The 13,690-nt window shown below is 45.3% G+C and overlaps 1 protein-coding gene across 4 annotated transcripts in view; it reads right to left on the reverse strand.

Annotated features, from left to right (window-relative positions):
• TSPAN4 (tetraspanin 4) overlaps nucleotides 1-13,690 on the reverse strand; it is a 755,262-nt gene that overhangs the window by 692,854 nt on the left and 48,718 nt on the right. For all 4 annotated transcript variants that reach the window (XM_073554362.1, XM_073554358.1, XM_073554363.1 and 1 more), the window contains exon 2: nucleotides 4,006-4,151. The gene's annotated coding sequence lies outside the window, so the exon portion shown is untranslated. The remainder of the gene's footprint in view (nucleotides 1-4,005; nucleotides 4,152-13,690) is intronic.

Genomic DNA, 13,690 nt, shown 5'->3' on the forward strand with positions numbered 1-13,690 from the left:
CCCACTCCGCATAGCCACATTCACTATAATATCCAACATCATCTCGTCAGCCAGAGCTACTGGACTACTACCACTAATATCCTACATCATCCCGTCAGCCAGAGCCACCTGGCAATTACCACTAATATCCCACATCATCCCATCACAGCCGCCGGACTACTACCCATAATATCCCACATCATCCCATCAGCCAGAGCCACTGGACTACTACCCCTAATATCCCACATCATCCCATCAGCCAGAACCACTGGATTACTCCCCCTAATATCCCACATCATCCCATCAGCCAGAGCCACCGGACTACTACCCCTAATTATCCCACATCATCCAGTCAGTCTGGGGTCAGAACCAGAGCGCTGAGTGGAACGGTCCAAACTTCCATACCGGGTATCCCTTTAAGAGAGGCCTTGGGTCAGAACCAGAGCACTGAGTGCATTTGCCCCAACTTCCATAACGGGGATTCCTTTAAGAGAGCCTGGGATCAGAACCAGAGCGCTGAGTGGATTTGCCCTGACTTGCATACCAATGATCCCTTTAATAGAACTCTGGGGTCAGAATCAGAGTGCTGAGGGATTTTCCCTATCTTCCATACAGGAGATCCCTTTTAGAGAGCCTGGTGTCAGAACCAGAGCACTGAGTGGATTTGCCCCAACTTCCATAACGGGGATCCCTTTAAGACAGCCTGGGATCAGAACCAAAGCGCTGGATGGATTTACCCTGAATTCCATACCAGAGATCCCTTTAAGGCCTGGGGTCAGTACCAAAGCACAGTGTGGATTTACCCTAACGTCCATACCAATGATCACTTTAAGAGACCCTGGGGTCTCTCTCTTTCCCCTTTTCCAGAGTTCTGTTCCTTTAAATTTTATGCACTGGCTGCTGCGACGGATCCGTCCAAAAACCGGATCCGGTGCATTAGTTTTTTGCAAATCTGCAACGGATCCGTTTTTTCACACTTTGACAGTTTGGCATGGAGGATGTGTGATGGGTATATAGGCACGGGAGGGGGGATTCATTTCTGTCATGTGCATGCTGCTCCTTTCTGGGGGGCAGACAATGGCTGGGAGCTTATGTTCCCAGGGATGCTAGATTTCTCCCACCATGTCAGTGTCTGCTGAGGTGTTGTCAAGTGGGAAAACTTGCTCATAGCAACCAATCACAGCTCAGCTTATTTTACCCAGCTCTGGTGAAATGAGAGATGCTTAGTGATTTGTTGCAAGGAAAACTGTTGCTCATAGCAACCAATCACAGCTAGGCTTCTTTTGAACAGCTCTGGTGAAATGAAAGATGCTTCGTGATTGGTTGGTGATACATATACATTCAGTTTTATATATATAGAAATCCATATGTGACTATAAAAAACTCCCTAAATTATTTATTGACTTATTATAATCATTCACCCTGCATTTTATATTTACTCACAAGGTGAACATCTTCATAGAATGACTTCCCATCAAGTCACAATATAAAATATATGGCTTAAGAGCATAAATATAAAGATCACCAATGCCCAGTCTGTAAGAAAAGAAAGTTGGAATGGTATCTTGTCTTCATACATAACATTGGTATAAAAAGAAAGCACTGCGGTGCAGACGTTAATAAAACACAATTGCAGCTTCGCGACAATCATATTTATCTTCACCAATGCCCTGCGCTTTCTGTCCACCGCCGACATGGCTGTGCGCTGCAATCAAAGGCTTGTACCTTGGCTCCAGAGAATATCACTTTGCTGGTGATTGAACAGAGCTGCGCCTTCTCTGCACAAGCGATTATGGTGGGCAGAATATCAGACTCTCTGATGCCATTGTTATGGATTGGACAAAGCTCCATAAAGCACAAATATTCCTCCGCTTTACACAGTGTGTTATGGCACAGTACTTAGTGGGGTTTGGTTTTTGGGTTCATTTTCTTTAGATAAGGGTACGTACATGATTGACATTCTTTGGATCCATATGTAAGATTCATATATTACCAAAAATGTTCGGTTTCCCGAATGTTCAGAACTCGAGAAAGGAGGGTGTTTTTGTACAAGATGTATGACATATACTGATAATATGCTATAAATGTTTATCATTTTAAGCTGTACTACCGTACTTGAAAATGGCGTCACGCTGTCATCTGACAAAATGTTCCTCGGATGTTCCTTCATCATAAATCCCCATACACATTAGATAGATATTGACTGATCACTCAGCCGCCAGCTTTATGTTCCAACTTCCCCAACACACAGGAACAATCTGCTTTGCCGAGAGCTCCTGTGATCTCTATGACTCCTCCGGATGCAGCTAAACTCGGCAATGGGAAAAAAATCATTAGCTGTTGAAATTCTACAGGTTGGATTCCTCTCCCTCTGTCACAATCTGTCGGTGGAGTCAAGAGGCAGTCAGCTGATCCTACTGATATTGCCTGGCCTACATTACCCTATTCTAATATGTGTGGGGACCTTAAAGAGTACCTGTTACCAATGTGGGGCAGCCTTTTTTTTTATTAAATAAACGATTGGGCATCCTCAGACTAATGACTTTTCTAAATATCACTAATTAGTGTCACGGTTCCCGTGCCTCCAGACGCGCACCTCCCCAGGCCTCCCGTCGCACGCGCGCTCACACTTACCTCGCGCCGCAGCCACACTCCCTCCAGCCCCGGCGTCCTCCTCTGACCGGCCCGCGGCCGGTGACGTCATTACAGGCCCTGCGCAGGCGCAGTAGGCCGCGCCCAGCTCTCCGTCTCTGATATAATCTCCGGCGGTGCCCTGACTCGGTAGCACCGCCGGACCAATAGGGGCACAGCTACGGGTATATCAGGCCGCCCTCCCATAATGGAGGCGCCTGATTGTTGTTGTAGTAACAGCATTCTAGGTCCTGCAGTCTTGCCTTGCATTAGGCTGCCTGCCACTTATTGCTTTGTGTTTCCTTGTAGGTCTGCTGTTTGATTCCAGTCCTGTCCTCCTGTGTCCGCACCTGCTATCTGTCTCCAGCCCTGCCAACCCGTGTCCGTACCAGCTCTCTGACTCCAGTCCTGCCTTTCTGTGTCCGCACCTGCTATCTGACTCCAGCCCTGCCTACCCGTGTCCGTACCTGCTGCCTGACTCCAGTCCTGGCCTCCTGTGTCCGCACCTGCTATCTGCTCCGGCAGTCCTACTTCAGTCCTGCTTTCCTGTGTTCATCTCTGTACTCCATTCCGAGCCGCCCCTCTTGGTTCCGGCTGCTGTGGCATTTGAACCCCTGGACCTGCTCCTAACGGTCCTTGTATAGGGGTCGGGTCCACCTGGTTGCTCGTCCAGGGTCCCTCGGTGCCACAGTCCAGAGGGTCCACTCCAGAAATCTCGTCTTGCCTAGTGTTTTGCTTACAAATTAGTAAAAGTGGTCAGAAGAGTTTCTAATGGACCCCCTAAAAGACCCGACTGTGTAGTTAAAGTCCTGTAAAAACTTCTGGGTTGTCAGATTCTGGTATGCAGAGCGGCCATCCCACAGCCCTACGCAGACCACCTTACCTTTCGATAGTTGCTTAGTAAAGGATGTGGGTTAGTGCAAAGAACCAGATCTCATTTTTTGGCAGAAAGCAGGGTCACGGAGGATTGTGCAATACCACTCTCCATCACAGGATCCCACAACCTAAAAGTTCGGACCCAAATTTTGCTAGAAAGTGGGTCCTTTAGGGGGACTTCAGGGACCCCTTTTGACCCTTTTGTTAACAAGATAGATCATCAGTCTGAGGCTGCACCATGTTATTTTAGTGAAAAGGACAGTTCCAGACTGGTAATAGCAATTTTTTTGAACAGAAACCACTACAGATTGAAGTTTGAAAGTGGAATCTGTAATTTTGTTACTCTCTTGAAGATATGGCAAATACTTGAAAAAAGTGCTGAAAAAATATGTTTTTAAAGAGACAATTAAAGAATGAACAATGGATCAGATCTATTCATCTTACAAGTACTCTTTAAATTTGCATTAAACTTGAAGGAAGAAATAGATTAACCAGCAATAAACAGATACATTTACATACCTTTTTATTCTTTTCCTTGATGAACGTCTTTTTCCTCCAGCACTCTACCTCGTCACATCAAATATAAAATCCACTTTAAGCCTTTTTCTCAGCTTGTCAGGGACCAAAATCTCCAAGATTTCTTTATCCTTCGTGCTTGACAGATTCTATCAAAAAACAGAAATCTGAAATTCAAAATATGTAGAGGAAGGAAAAGCTCAGATTACAGCGATAATCCATGATCTAGCGCAAAATGCTAGCAGCTGTACTGGTCTCTCCGAGGATGATGTTCCCCTGCACAAATTACAAGATCTCCTTATAATAGACCAAGAATGGGACTCTTTATACAAGTAAGGGGGAGGATGAGCAGAACAATGAGGGGTGTTCAGTGATCAATTATATGGAGCAATGGAGGACAGTTACACTGGATGTGTGGATTTTATACACATCTCCACCATTATTTACAGCTTTTTGAGTAATGCAACGTATATATTCAGCCTACAGAGGTGGCCTATACACAATGAACCCAATCCTTAGTTACAAGGAATCAGTATTTGGTTGTAGCCCTGTTATAAATCATTGGCCTTAAGATGAATCACCCTACAAAGTGACAGATTTGTATAGTAACAGGCGCTGATTAACTCCATAGAGGTATGCCGATGACGATACGTGGTTGCAAGGAAATAAAGCCAAATACAAAAAGTACACTAGATTAGGATGGATAAATTAAATCGTAATCCCTTTGGGTAGAGAAAAGTGTATAAGCTATGATGTATGACAAAACCGAAAACATGGGCGCATCCGTTAGTATGAGATGTAGGTATAGATTCACACCACTGCTATTAAAAGACAAAACTTAGAATAAAAACAATAAATAGATATCCTGCAGTAAGTAAATCGTAAAAAACACATGTAAAAAAAACAGCACTTAGTTGACTTTTTTTTAGCAGAAGCGTAAAAGCCATCTCACCGCGACAAGGTGTACCCAATGATGATGGTGCTAGCTGTAATAACTGATCTCACTATGTGCGCCCATGACCCGGTCCCTAGTTTACCAGTCGTTCTTGTCTGGGTTTTTGTTGGTAGGTACAAACAGGGAACACTCCATAAGACCTGTAATTTTCGAGATGCTTTGACCCCCTCATCTGGTCATCACAATTTGGCTCTTGTCAAAGTCAAAGTCAATCAGATCCTCATTTGTTACTCAATATTCCTTCTTTTAATAAATCAACTACAAGAAATGACTCTTGATTTGATGACTAATATGCTGCACCCACTGACAGGTGTCATTGTCACACAATAAGCTCACTCACTTTCCAGTGTGTTTTAACGTTATGGTCGATCAGTGTACATACAGTGGGTTGCTAAAGTATCCCCCCCAATGGCTCTTTACCCATTTTGTTACATTACAACCTGTGTTTAAATATTTTTGTAATCCGATTTGTGTGAGATGCATCAACAGTAAATAGTGTAAGTTGCAAAAGAGAGAAAAACACAGGCATAAATTAAATTTATGGGATCAAAGAACTAAATATTGCCATGTGTACAGTGTCATGGACACTGTACTGGTGCAAGCCATTACCTTCACAAGTCCCATGCTTAGTAGCAGGACGTCCACCTGTGTGCAATCTAAGCGTCAAATGTCTGTCAGTACATATACTTTACCTTTTCTGAAAGACCACATAGGCTGCAACAAGATTAAGTAAAAGGTACTACTAACAAAACAACACCATGAAGACCAAGGAGATCTCCAAACAAGTCAGGAACAAAGTTCTTGAGAAGTACAAGTCAGGGTTGAGTTATAAAAAAAATCCCAATCTCTGATGATTCCCGGAGCACCATCAAATCCTTTATAATCAAATAGGAAGAACATGGTACCACCACAACAAACCTGGCAAGAGGGCCGCCCACCAAAACTCTCAGCCCGGGCAAAGAGGGCATTAATCAGAGAGGCACAACTAAGATCAAAGGTAACCCTGAAGAAGCTGCAGAGTTCCCAAGCAGAGACTGGAGTATCTGTCCATATGACCACAATAAGCCGTACACTCCAGAGTTCGCCTTTATGGAAGAGTGGCCAGAAAAAAAAGCTTATTTACACACGAAAACTGTAAAGCCATTTGAGTTTGTCAAAAGACGTGCGAGACTCCCCATATGTATGGAGGAAGGTGCTGTGGTCAGATGAGACCAAAATTGAACTTTTTGCCCACCAAGGTAAATGCTATGTCTGGCACCAAATCAATACAGCTTATCGCCCCAAGAACATCATCCCCACAGTTAAACATCATGGTGGCAGAATCATGATGTGGGGATGTTTTTTGGCAGCAGAGACTGGTAAAATGGTCCAAGTTGAGGGGAAGATGGATGCGAAAGACAGGGATATTCTTGAGAAAAACCTGTTTCAGTCTGTCAGTGATTTGAGATTGGGATGGAGGTTCACCTACCAACAAGGCAATGACCCAAAGCATTCTGCAAAAGTGGCACTCAAGTGGTTTAATTGGAAATGTATAACTGTTTTGGAGTGGCCTATTCGAAGCCCAGACCTTAATCCAATTGATAATCTGTGGTCAGACTTGAAGATAGATGGTTTCTTCTGGTGAACATGAAACATGAAGAAGCTTGAGCAGTTTTCCCTTGAGGAACAGGCAAAAATCTCAGTGGCAAGATGTGGAGAGCTCAGAGACATCCAAAGCGACTTTGAGCTGCAATTGACGCAAAAGAAGGCTCTACAAAAGTACTGATTTTAGAGGGGTGAATAGTTATGAACATTGAAGTATTCATTTATTCTGTCCTACTTGTTGTTTGCTTCATAATAAAAAGAAAACCACAGTTGCAGGCATGTTCTTTACATGTACTGATGAAAACCCTCAAAAAACTGTGAAATTGCAAGTTGTGAGGTGGCAAAAAACAAAAAATGCCAAGGGGGGGAGGGGGGGGAGGTGAATATGTTTACATACCTCTGTAATAATGCATGTATGATAGTGTTATGGTAGTCTACAAATTACACTGCTCAAAAAAATAAAGGGAACACTCAAATAACACATCCTAGATCTGAATGAATGAAATATTCTCACTGAATACTTTGTTCTGTACAAAGCTGAATGTGCTGACAACAAAATCACACAGAAATCACCAATGGATTCAAATTTATTAACCAATGGAGGCCTGGATTTGGAGTCATCCTCCAAATAAAAGTGGAATATAATGTCCTTAAAACAAGTCAAAATGAGGCTCAGTAGTGTTTGTGGCCTCCACGTGCCTGTATGACCTCCCTACTGTACAACGCCTGGGCATGCTCCTGATGAGGTTGCAGATGGTCTCCTGAGGGATCTCCTCCCAGACCTGGACTAAAGCATCTGCCAACTGCTGGACAGTCTGTGGTGCAACGTGACGTTGGTGGATGGAGCGACACATGATGTCCCAGATGTGCTCAATCGGATTCAGGGAAACGGGCGGGCCAGTCCATAGCTTCAATGCCTTCATCTTGCAGGAACTGCTGACACACTCCAGCCACATGAGGATTGGCATTGTCCTGCATTAGGAGGAACCCAGGGCATACCGCACCAACATATGGTCTCACAAGGGGTCTGAGGATCTCTTCTTGGTACCTAATGGCAGTCAGGCTACCTCTGGAGAGCACATGGAGGGCTGTGCGGCCCTCCAAAGAAATGTCATCCCACACCATTACTGACCTATTGCCAAACTGGTCATACTGAAGCATGTTGCAGGCAGATTGCTCTCCACGGCATCTCCAGACTCTGTCACATGTGCTCAGTGTGAACCTGCTTTCATCTGTGAAGAGCACAGGGCGTCAGTGGCGAATTTGCCAATCCTTGTGTTCTGTGGCAAATGCCAAGAGTCCTGCACGGTGTTGGGCTGTGAGCACAACCCCCATCTGTGGACGTCGGGCCCTCATACTGTACCATCCTCATGGAGTCAGTTTCTACTGTAACTGTTTGTGCAGACACATGCACATTTGTGGCCTGCTCGAGGTCATTTTACAGGACCCTGGCAGTGCTCATCCTGTTCCTCCTTGCACAAAGGCGGAGGTAGCGGTCCTACGGCTGGGTTGTTGCCCTCCTACGGCCCCCTCTACGTCTCTTGGTGTACTGGCCTGTCTCTTGGTAGTGCCTCCAGCGTCTGGACACTATGCTGACAGACACAGCAAACCTTCTTGCCACAGCTCGCATTGATGTGCCATCCTGGATGAGCTGCACTACCTGAGCCACCTGTGTGGGTTGTAGAGTCCGTCTCATGCTACCACGAGTGTGAAAGCAAAACCAACATTCAAAAGTGACCAAAACATCAGCCAGATAGCATTGGTACCGAGATGTGGTCTGTGGTCCCCACCTGCAGAACCACTCCTTTATTGAGTGTGTCTTGATAATTGCCAATAATTTCCATCTGTTGTCTACTCCATTTGCACAACAGCATGTGAAATTTATTGTCAATCAGTGTTGCTTCCTAAGTGGACAGTTTGATTTCACAGAAGTGTGATTGACTTGGAGTTATATTCTGTTGTTTAAGTGTTCCCTTTATTTTTTTGAGCAGTGTATATGACGTCATCTTATATCTACATGCACTCCTCAATATTGAAATTGCAACACGAAGGACAAATCGTGGAATGATAGAAGTGATCTTTATCAATACATGTTACTGATATGCAAATGATGAAAAAAATAGAAATACAATTTTCAAAATATCGCAATTTATTCAGTATCGAGTATGAGCGACACGTGCAGAAATCCCCGCAAATACAGCCTTGGCTGCTATTAATAACCAATGAGCTTGTTAATGGTTGTCCAAGGAATGTTCTGTCATGTTGAATGCAAATGTGACGACTCCTGGAGTGGACCCTCTGGATCGTGGCACCAACCCTCCCAGGGCGAGCTTAGTGAGGACCATCCCCTATACAGGGAGTGTCAGGGGCAAGCCCAAGGGGGTAAGGTACCACGACTGCTGGCACCAGGTGGCCGGCTCACAGGAGACATGAGTGTGTCTGCGGGAACGTGCAAAGCGTGGACACAGGGACACGCAGGGTAAAGGACGAGTACACGGGAGTGCGCTAGATACAGGATAGTGCAATGCGGATACACGAGAGCACGTATGGTGTGCAAAGACAAGCACGCCCGGGTGCGAGCAAAGCAGGGCGCGTGCAAAGGAGCACGTCAGAGTACAGAGTTAGACAGCCCGCGTGCAGAGAAGCATGCCAGAGCGCAAGACTAGGCAGGAGGTGTGCCAGGAGGCACAACAGAGCATAGAGCAGAGCATTTGCCGAGAGGCACAACTGAACACAGTGCAGGAGCAGAGCACCAGGCAGAGGACAGGAACAGAGCAGGTGCCAGGTGACATGACAGAGCATAAGGCAGAATACAAGAACAGAGCAAGTGCCAGGAGCTACGACAGAGCATAAGGCAGAATACAAGAACAGAGCATGTGCCAGGAGGCACAACAGAGCACAAGGCAGGGGACCCGAATACAGCGCACAGCCAGGCAAGGACAAGGCAGACCAAGCCAGGAAGCACAACAATAATCAGGCACCTCCCATAGGAAGAGGTAGCCTGATATAGCACATGCGCACTAGGACTTCCGGGTCAGGTCCTCCGATACCATAGAGAGGACATGACCAGAGGCAGAGCAGAGAAGAGCGTGTGTGCGCACAAAGAACCTTGTGCAGACATGAAACTAAGTACGAGAAGTGCGCGTGCGCACCCGACGGGACCCCCGGAGCGGCCGCGGCACCAGAAGAGGTGATGTTGGGCCCGAGGTCCCGCCCCCAGGTGAAGGCGGCGTGACAGCACTTGGGAAAGCAAACCATTAAGATCCACGGCTGACAGCTCCATTTGCAATCGACAACCAATGTCCCCCATCTGCTAAGATGTCAAGTCTGGAATGGCTGCAGACCATGGCAGCATGTTTAGGCCACGCATGCTGCTCACAGTAGCACGAGCAAAATGTGGCCTGGAGTTGCCATGTTGAAAAACGGCTCCTGGGACTCTTTCACGTTTTCTCATGAAAGCCTTTTAAATGGCATTGCTTATGTGGACTTCAGACCAATCTCCTGCTATCACTGCATCCCACACAAAAGTGGGACTCATTGCTGAAGTAGACAGACCTTCATTTCAGCTTCCATTGCGGTCATGCTCTGCACCATGTTATCGTATGAGAGCGACGGTGGGAGCTCAATAAACTACCTGTAGCTGGATGTCTAGCTCGTAGCCCAATATCATGAAAATTCCTTGTGATGAGTAGTGTAGAAACTATTTGACACTTTAGGCTTGGTGTGTGATGTCTATTTACAGTATAGAATGATTCACTAAGCACCATTCTTCGAATCTTACGAGGTCACATGGGCAATCGCCCCACTCCTACTCCCTTGATTATGGTGTGGGGTGGCAAAATGTACAGACCCCTCTAGTCTTAATTCAAGGTTCGCTAACAGCTCAATATTACATTGATTTGCTCGTGGAACCTGTGGTACGGCCATTTTTCCAAAGTGTCACAAGAGCCATTTGACAACATAACAATGCCAGGTTACTTATTGCTCGTGCGACTGTCAGCAACCTGTATGGGCGAAACGTGCTACTATGGCCTGCAGTGTCTCCAGACTTGTCTCCCATCGAGCACATCAGCATCATCAATGGTTGGCAATTATATAGGGAGCTACCAGAAGCGGATCATTAGGATTTTCCCAAGTGCATTTAGTGAGACAGAACATTCGTAAGACGACCTTTAATAGCCTCATTGATAGCAGCCAAGGCTGTAAGTGTGGGGCGCTCATACTCATTACTAAATAAATTGTGATGTTTTCAAAATTTTGTTTCCATTTTTTCATCACTTGCTCATCAGTAACAAGTCTATCCATCCTGTGATTTCAATAATTCCATGACTTTTGCTTCTTGGCGTTTAAATTTCAATGTAGATGAGCGTATGTAATATGTTACTTTGCAGCACTGTGGTCCTATGGTCTGACATCTAATGAATCACACACTCATCTAAAGAAACATTATTATCATTCATACTTCTCTTCAATGTATGCTGATTTAATTTCAGAAATTTCCATGGGGCAAATCTAAATGATTGCCCATTATGGATCAGCTCTGCTGCATCTTTAATTTTGTGTTCCTGGAGGATCTCCAGGGGACAGTAAATAAGTCCAGAGAATCTTCGGGCGGCGTTGCACGCACAATGTTGTAGTGTGGAGCTCAGCTCACAGAATAACTAACAGTAACAGCCTATGATTAGGATTGTGTTTGGCTCCGTTACAGGCGTGCAGTGTGGTTTGTTTGGCTCCGAGCCTCGGCTGTTAAGATGCTGGGGAAGATGATATAAATGTTAACTAGTTTATGGCTGTTTTATGCACTGCAGAAATCTCTCTGCACAAAGAAAGAAAAAATAAAAGACGGGAATTTTAGTAGAACAGTATAAAAATGACTTCATCGCTGTAGGTTGCTTTCCATAGGCACATCTGTTATATGCAGAGGACATTCAGCATATGGAGCTAGTAACTCCCTGAATCTGTAGTCTTGTCTAATGGTCAGAACATTATAGGGCTCATCTCATATTTACAGTTGTCTGATGGTCAGTGATAAAGTCTTCTACATGATGACGTTGTATAGTCACCGCCTGATCTCTGGTGATGGGTGCTACATAAAGCAGACCCCTAGTCCATGGCTTGCTGGATGTCTGTGGATTGCATGTGAGAGCACCATGCCCTGGCACCTGTCTAGAGGTGCAGAGAAATCAGCGTGGTGCATTGGTTCTGTATGGCTTTTGGTGTAGAAATGACTTCTAATCATGCCAATCTCCAAAGAGCACTAACGGGGTTTAGCCACAGAGCACCATAGGGCCCAATTCATCAATGCCGGCATTGTTAATGCAGGTCTTGAAGAGGAGTGGGGCTGAAGGCAGACAATCCCGATTCATGAAGAGGCGTACACCTCTGCATGAGTCCGGAGTGGCGGACAACTGGTATGCACCTCTGTGTGTGCCTCGCCACAAATCCTACTCCAGTCCTTTCTGGAGTAAGAGTTGAGGAATAGTGAAGTGGTCGTTCGTAATTAAAGAAGCGACGGTCGTCCTATCCCCGCCCCAGCTTCCCCACTTTGAAAATGGCATGAGAATGCCAAAAGTTGCAAAATGTTAGCCTCAATACTTTGCAACTTTTCTGACATAAATGCTTTGATCAATAAGGCCCATAATGCCTAAGGTTTTGCAAACTAATGAGACGTTCATGCTGATGAATTTCCACATTGTTCTCCTCAGATATGTCGGAGTCAGAAGATGATTTTAAGTAAAATGTCAAAAGTAGTTGTTTAGGAATAACATATTGCTGACTTATCGATAAATATCAGATTGGTGGGGGTCTGACACCCAGCACCCCCACTGATTAGCTGGCTGTAAATAGGGCATGGAACTAGAATTAATGTGAATAAAATATGCAGAACGATGCTCTGCCTCTTCACACCGCTTACATCTAGCCGCTGTTGGTGGAGTAGATAACAGCGGATTGGTGCAGGTGCCGGGTGTTGATCCCCATTGGTCTGATATTGATGACCTATCCTTAGAATACTTCATCATATATCAGTTCTGGACAGTACTACAGAGTAGGCTTGTATACTTAAACTATAAGTTGGAAGCTCTTTATATATGGAAAGCTTTGATGTTACAATGAGCCATTTTTTCAATAGACTGAGGCCAGAAGTTTGTTATTTTGGCCTCTGGTCGGTATACATCTGCATCTCATTAATTTACCTGTATCGAAAAGAAATGCAGTCTGTACTTTCATACATGAGAATCGTTATAAGAAGTATACCTTGAAGTTTATACATATTTTTTCTATTGGCTCTCTATAGAGGACAGAGGCAAAGAATTCTATCAAGACCCTGTCAGGCAAACACGCAGGGTCAGGACGAGTGGTAGGCACCTGCCTAGAGCGTTACCTCCTGCCTTACAGAGGGGGGCACACTTTAAAAAAAAAATTGCTGAATGTCTAAGGTCGCCTGACATCTTCCTGCGGCCGCAGACATTTAGCACAGTGACAGAGGAGAGCAGTGTCAGTCACACAGACCATTCACCTCTTACCTCTGCCTGCACCCTGGTCATCACTCCCTTCCTGCACATCTGTCAATTGGTATGTGCGCTGCCCAGGACAGGATGCAACGAGTGGTCATCTACCCTGCTCCGCTTATTGGAGAAGGCGAATAAAGGGGCCATTAGGTGGCACGATGGAGTGACATCATCGAGCCATTTATCGTCATTGCTGCACTTCATAGACGGCGGACGAGAGCCGAAGTTATGTATGAGATTTATAAAGAAAAAAAAAAAAAAAAATCTTATATTACTGTGCAGAGGGCCACAAAATGAGTGGAGGGATTGTGTTGATGCAAGGGGGAGGGATAAAATAAGGGGAGGGGCTGTGCTGATGGGGGAATAAAATGAGGGTATGTGCAGATGGGGTAGATAAAATGAGGGGAGGGGCCATGCTGATGAGGGGGAATAAAATGTGGTGAGGGGCTGTGTGTCGGGATGTGCTGCAAAAGACCGGAGAAGAGGGAGGTCTGCAGAGACCAGCTGTGGATGTGAAAAGTCGTCATGACATCTAGACAAGATGAAAACAAAGAGACAACTGTAAGATGTAATCTATAATGTACTAATGGTGGTTCTGGTAATGTTTTCATGTACTGATGGTGGTTCTCGTGATGTATTT

Source organism: Dendrobates tinctorius, unplaced genomic scaffold, assembly GCF_039654945.1.
Source record: "Dendrobates tinctorius isolate UK_male_01 unplaced genomic scaffold, ASM3965494v1 ptg000211l, whole genome shotgun sequence".
Lineage (NCBI taxonomy): Eukaryota > Metazoa > Chordata > Amphibia > Anura > Dendrobatidae > Dendrobates > Dendrobates tinctorius.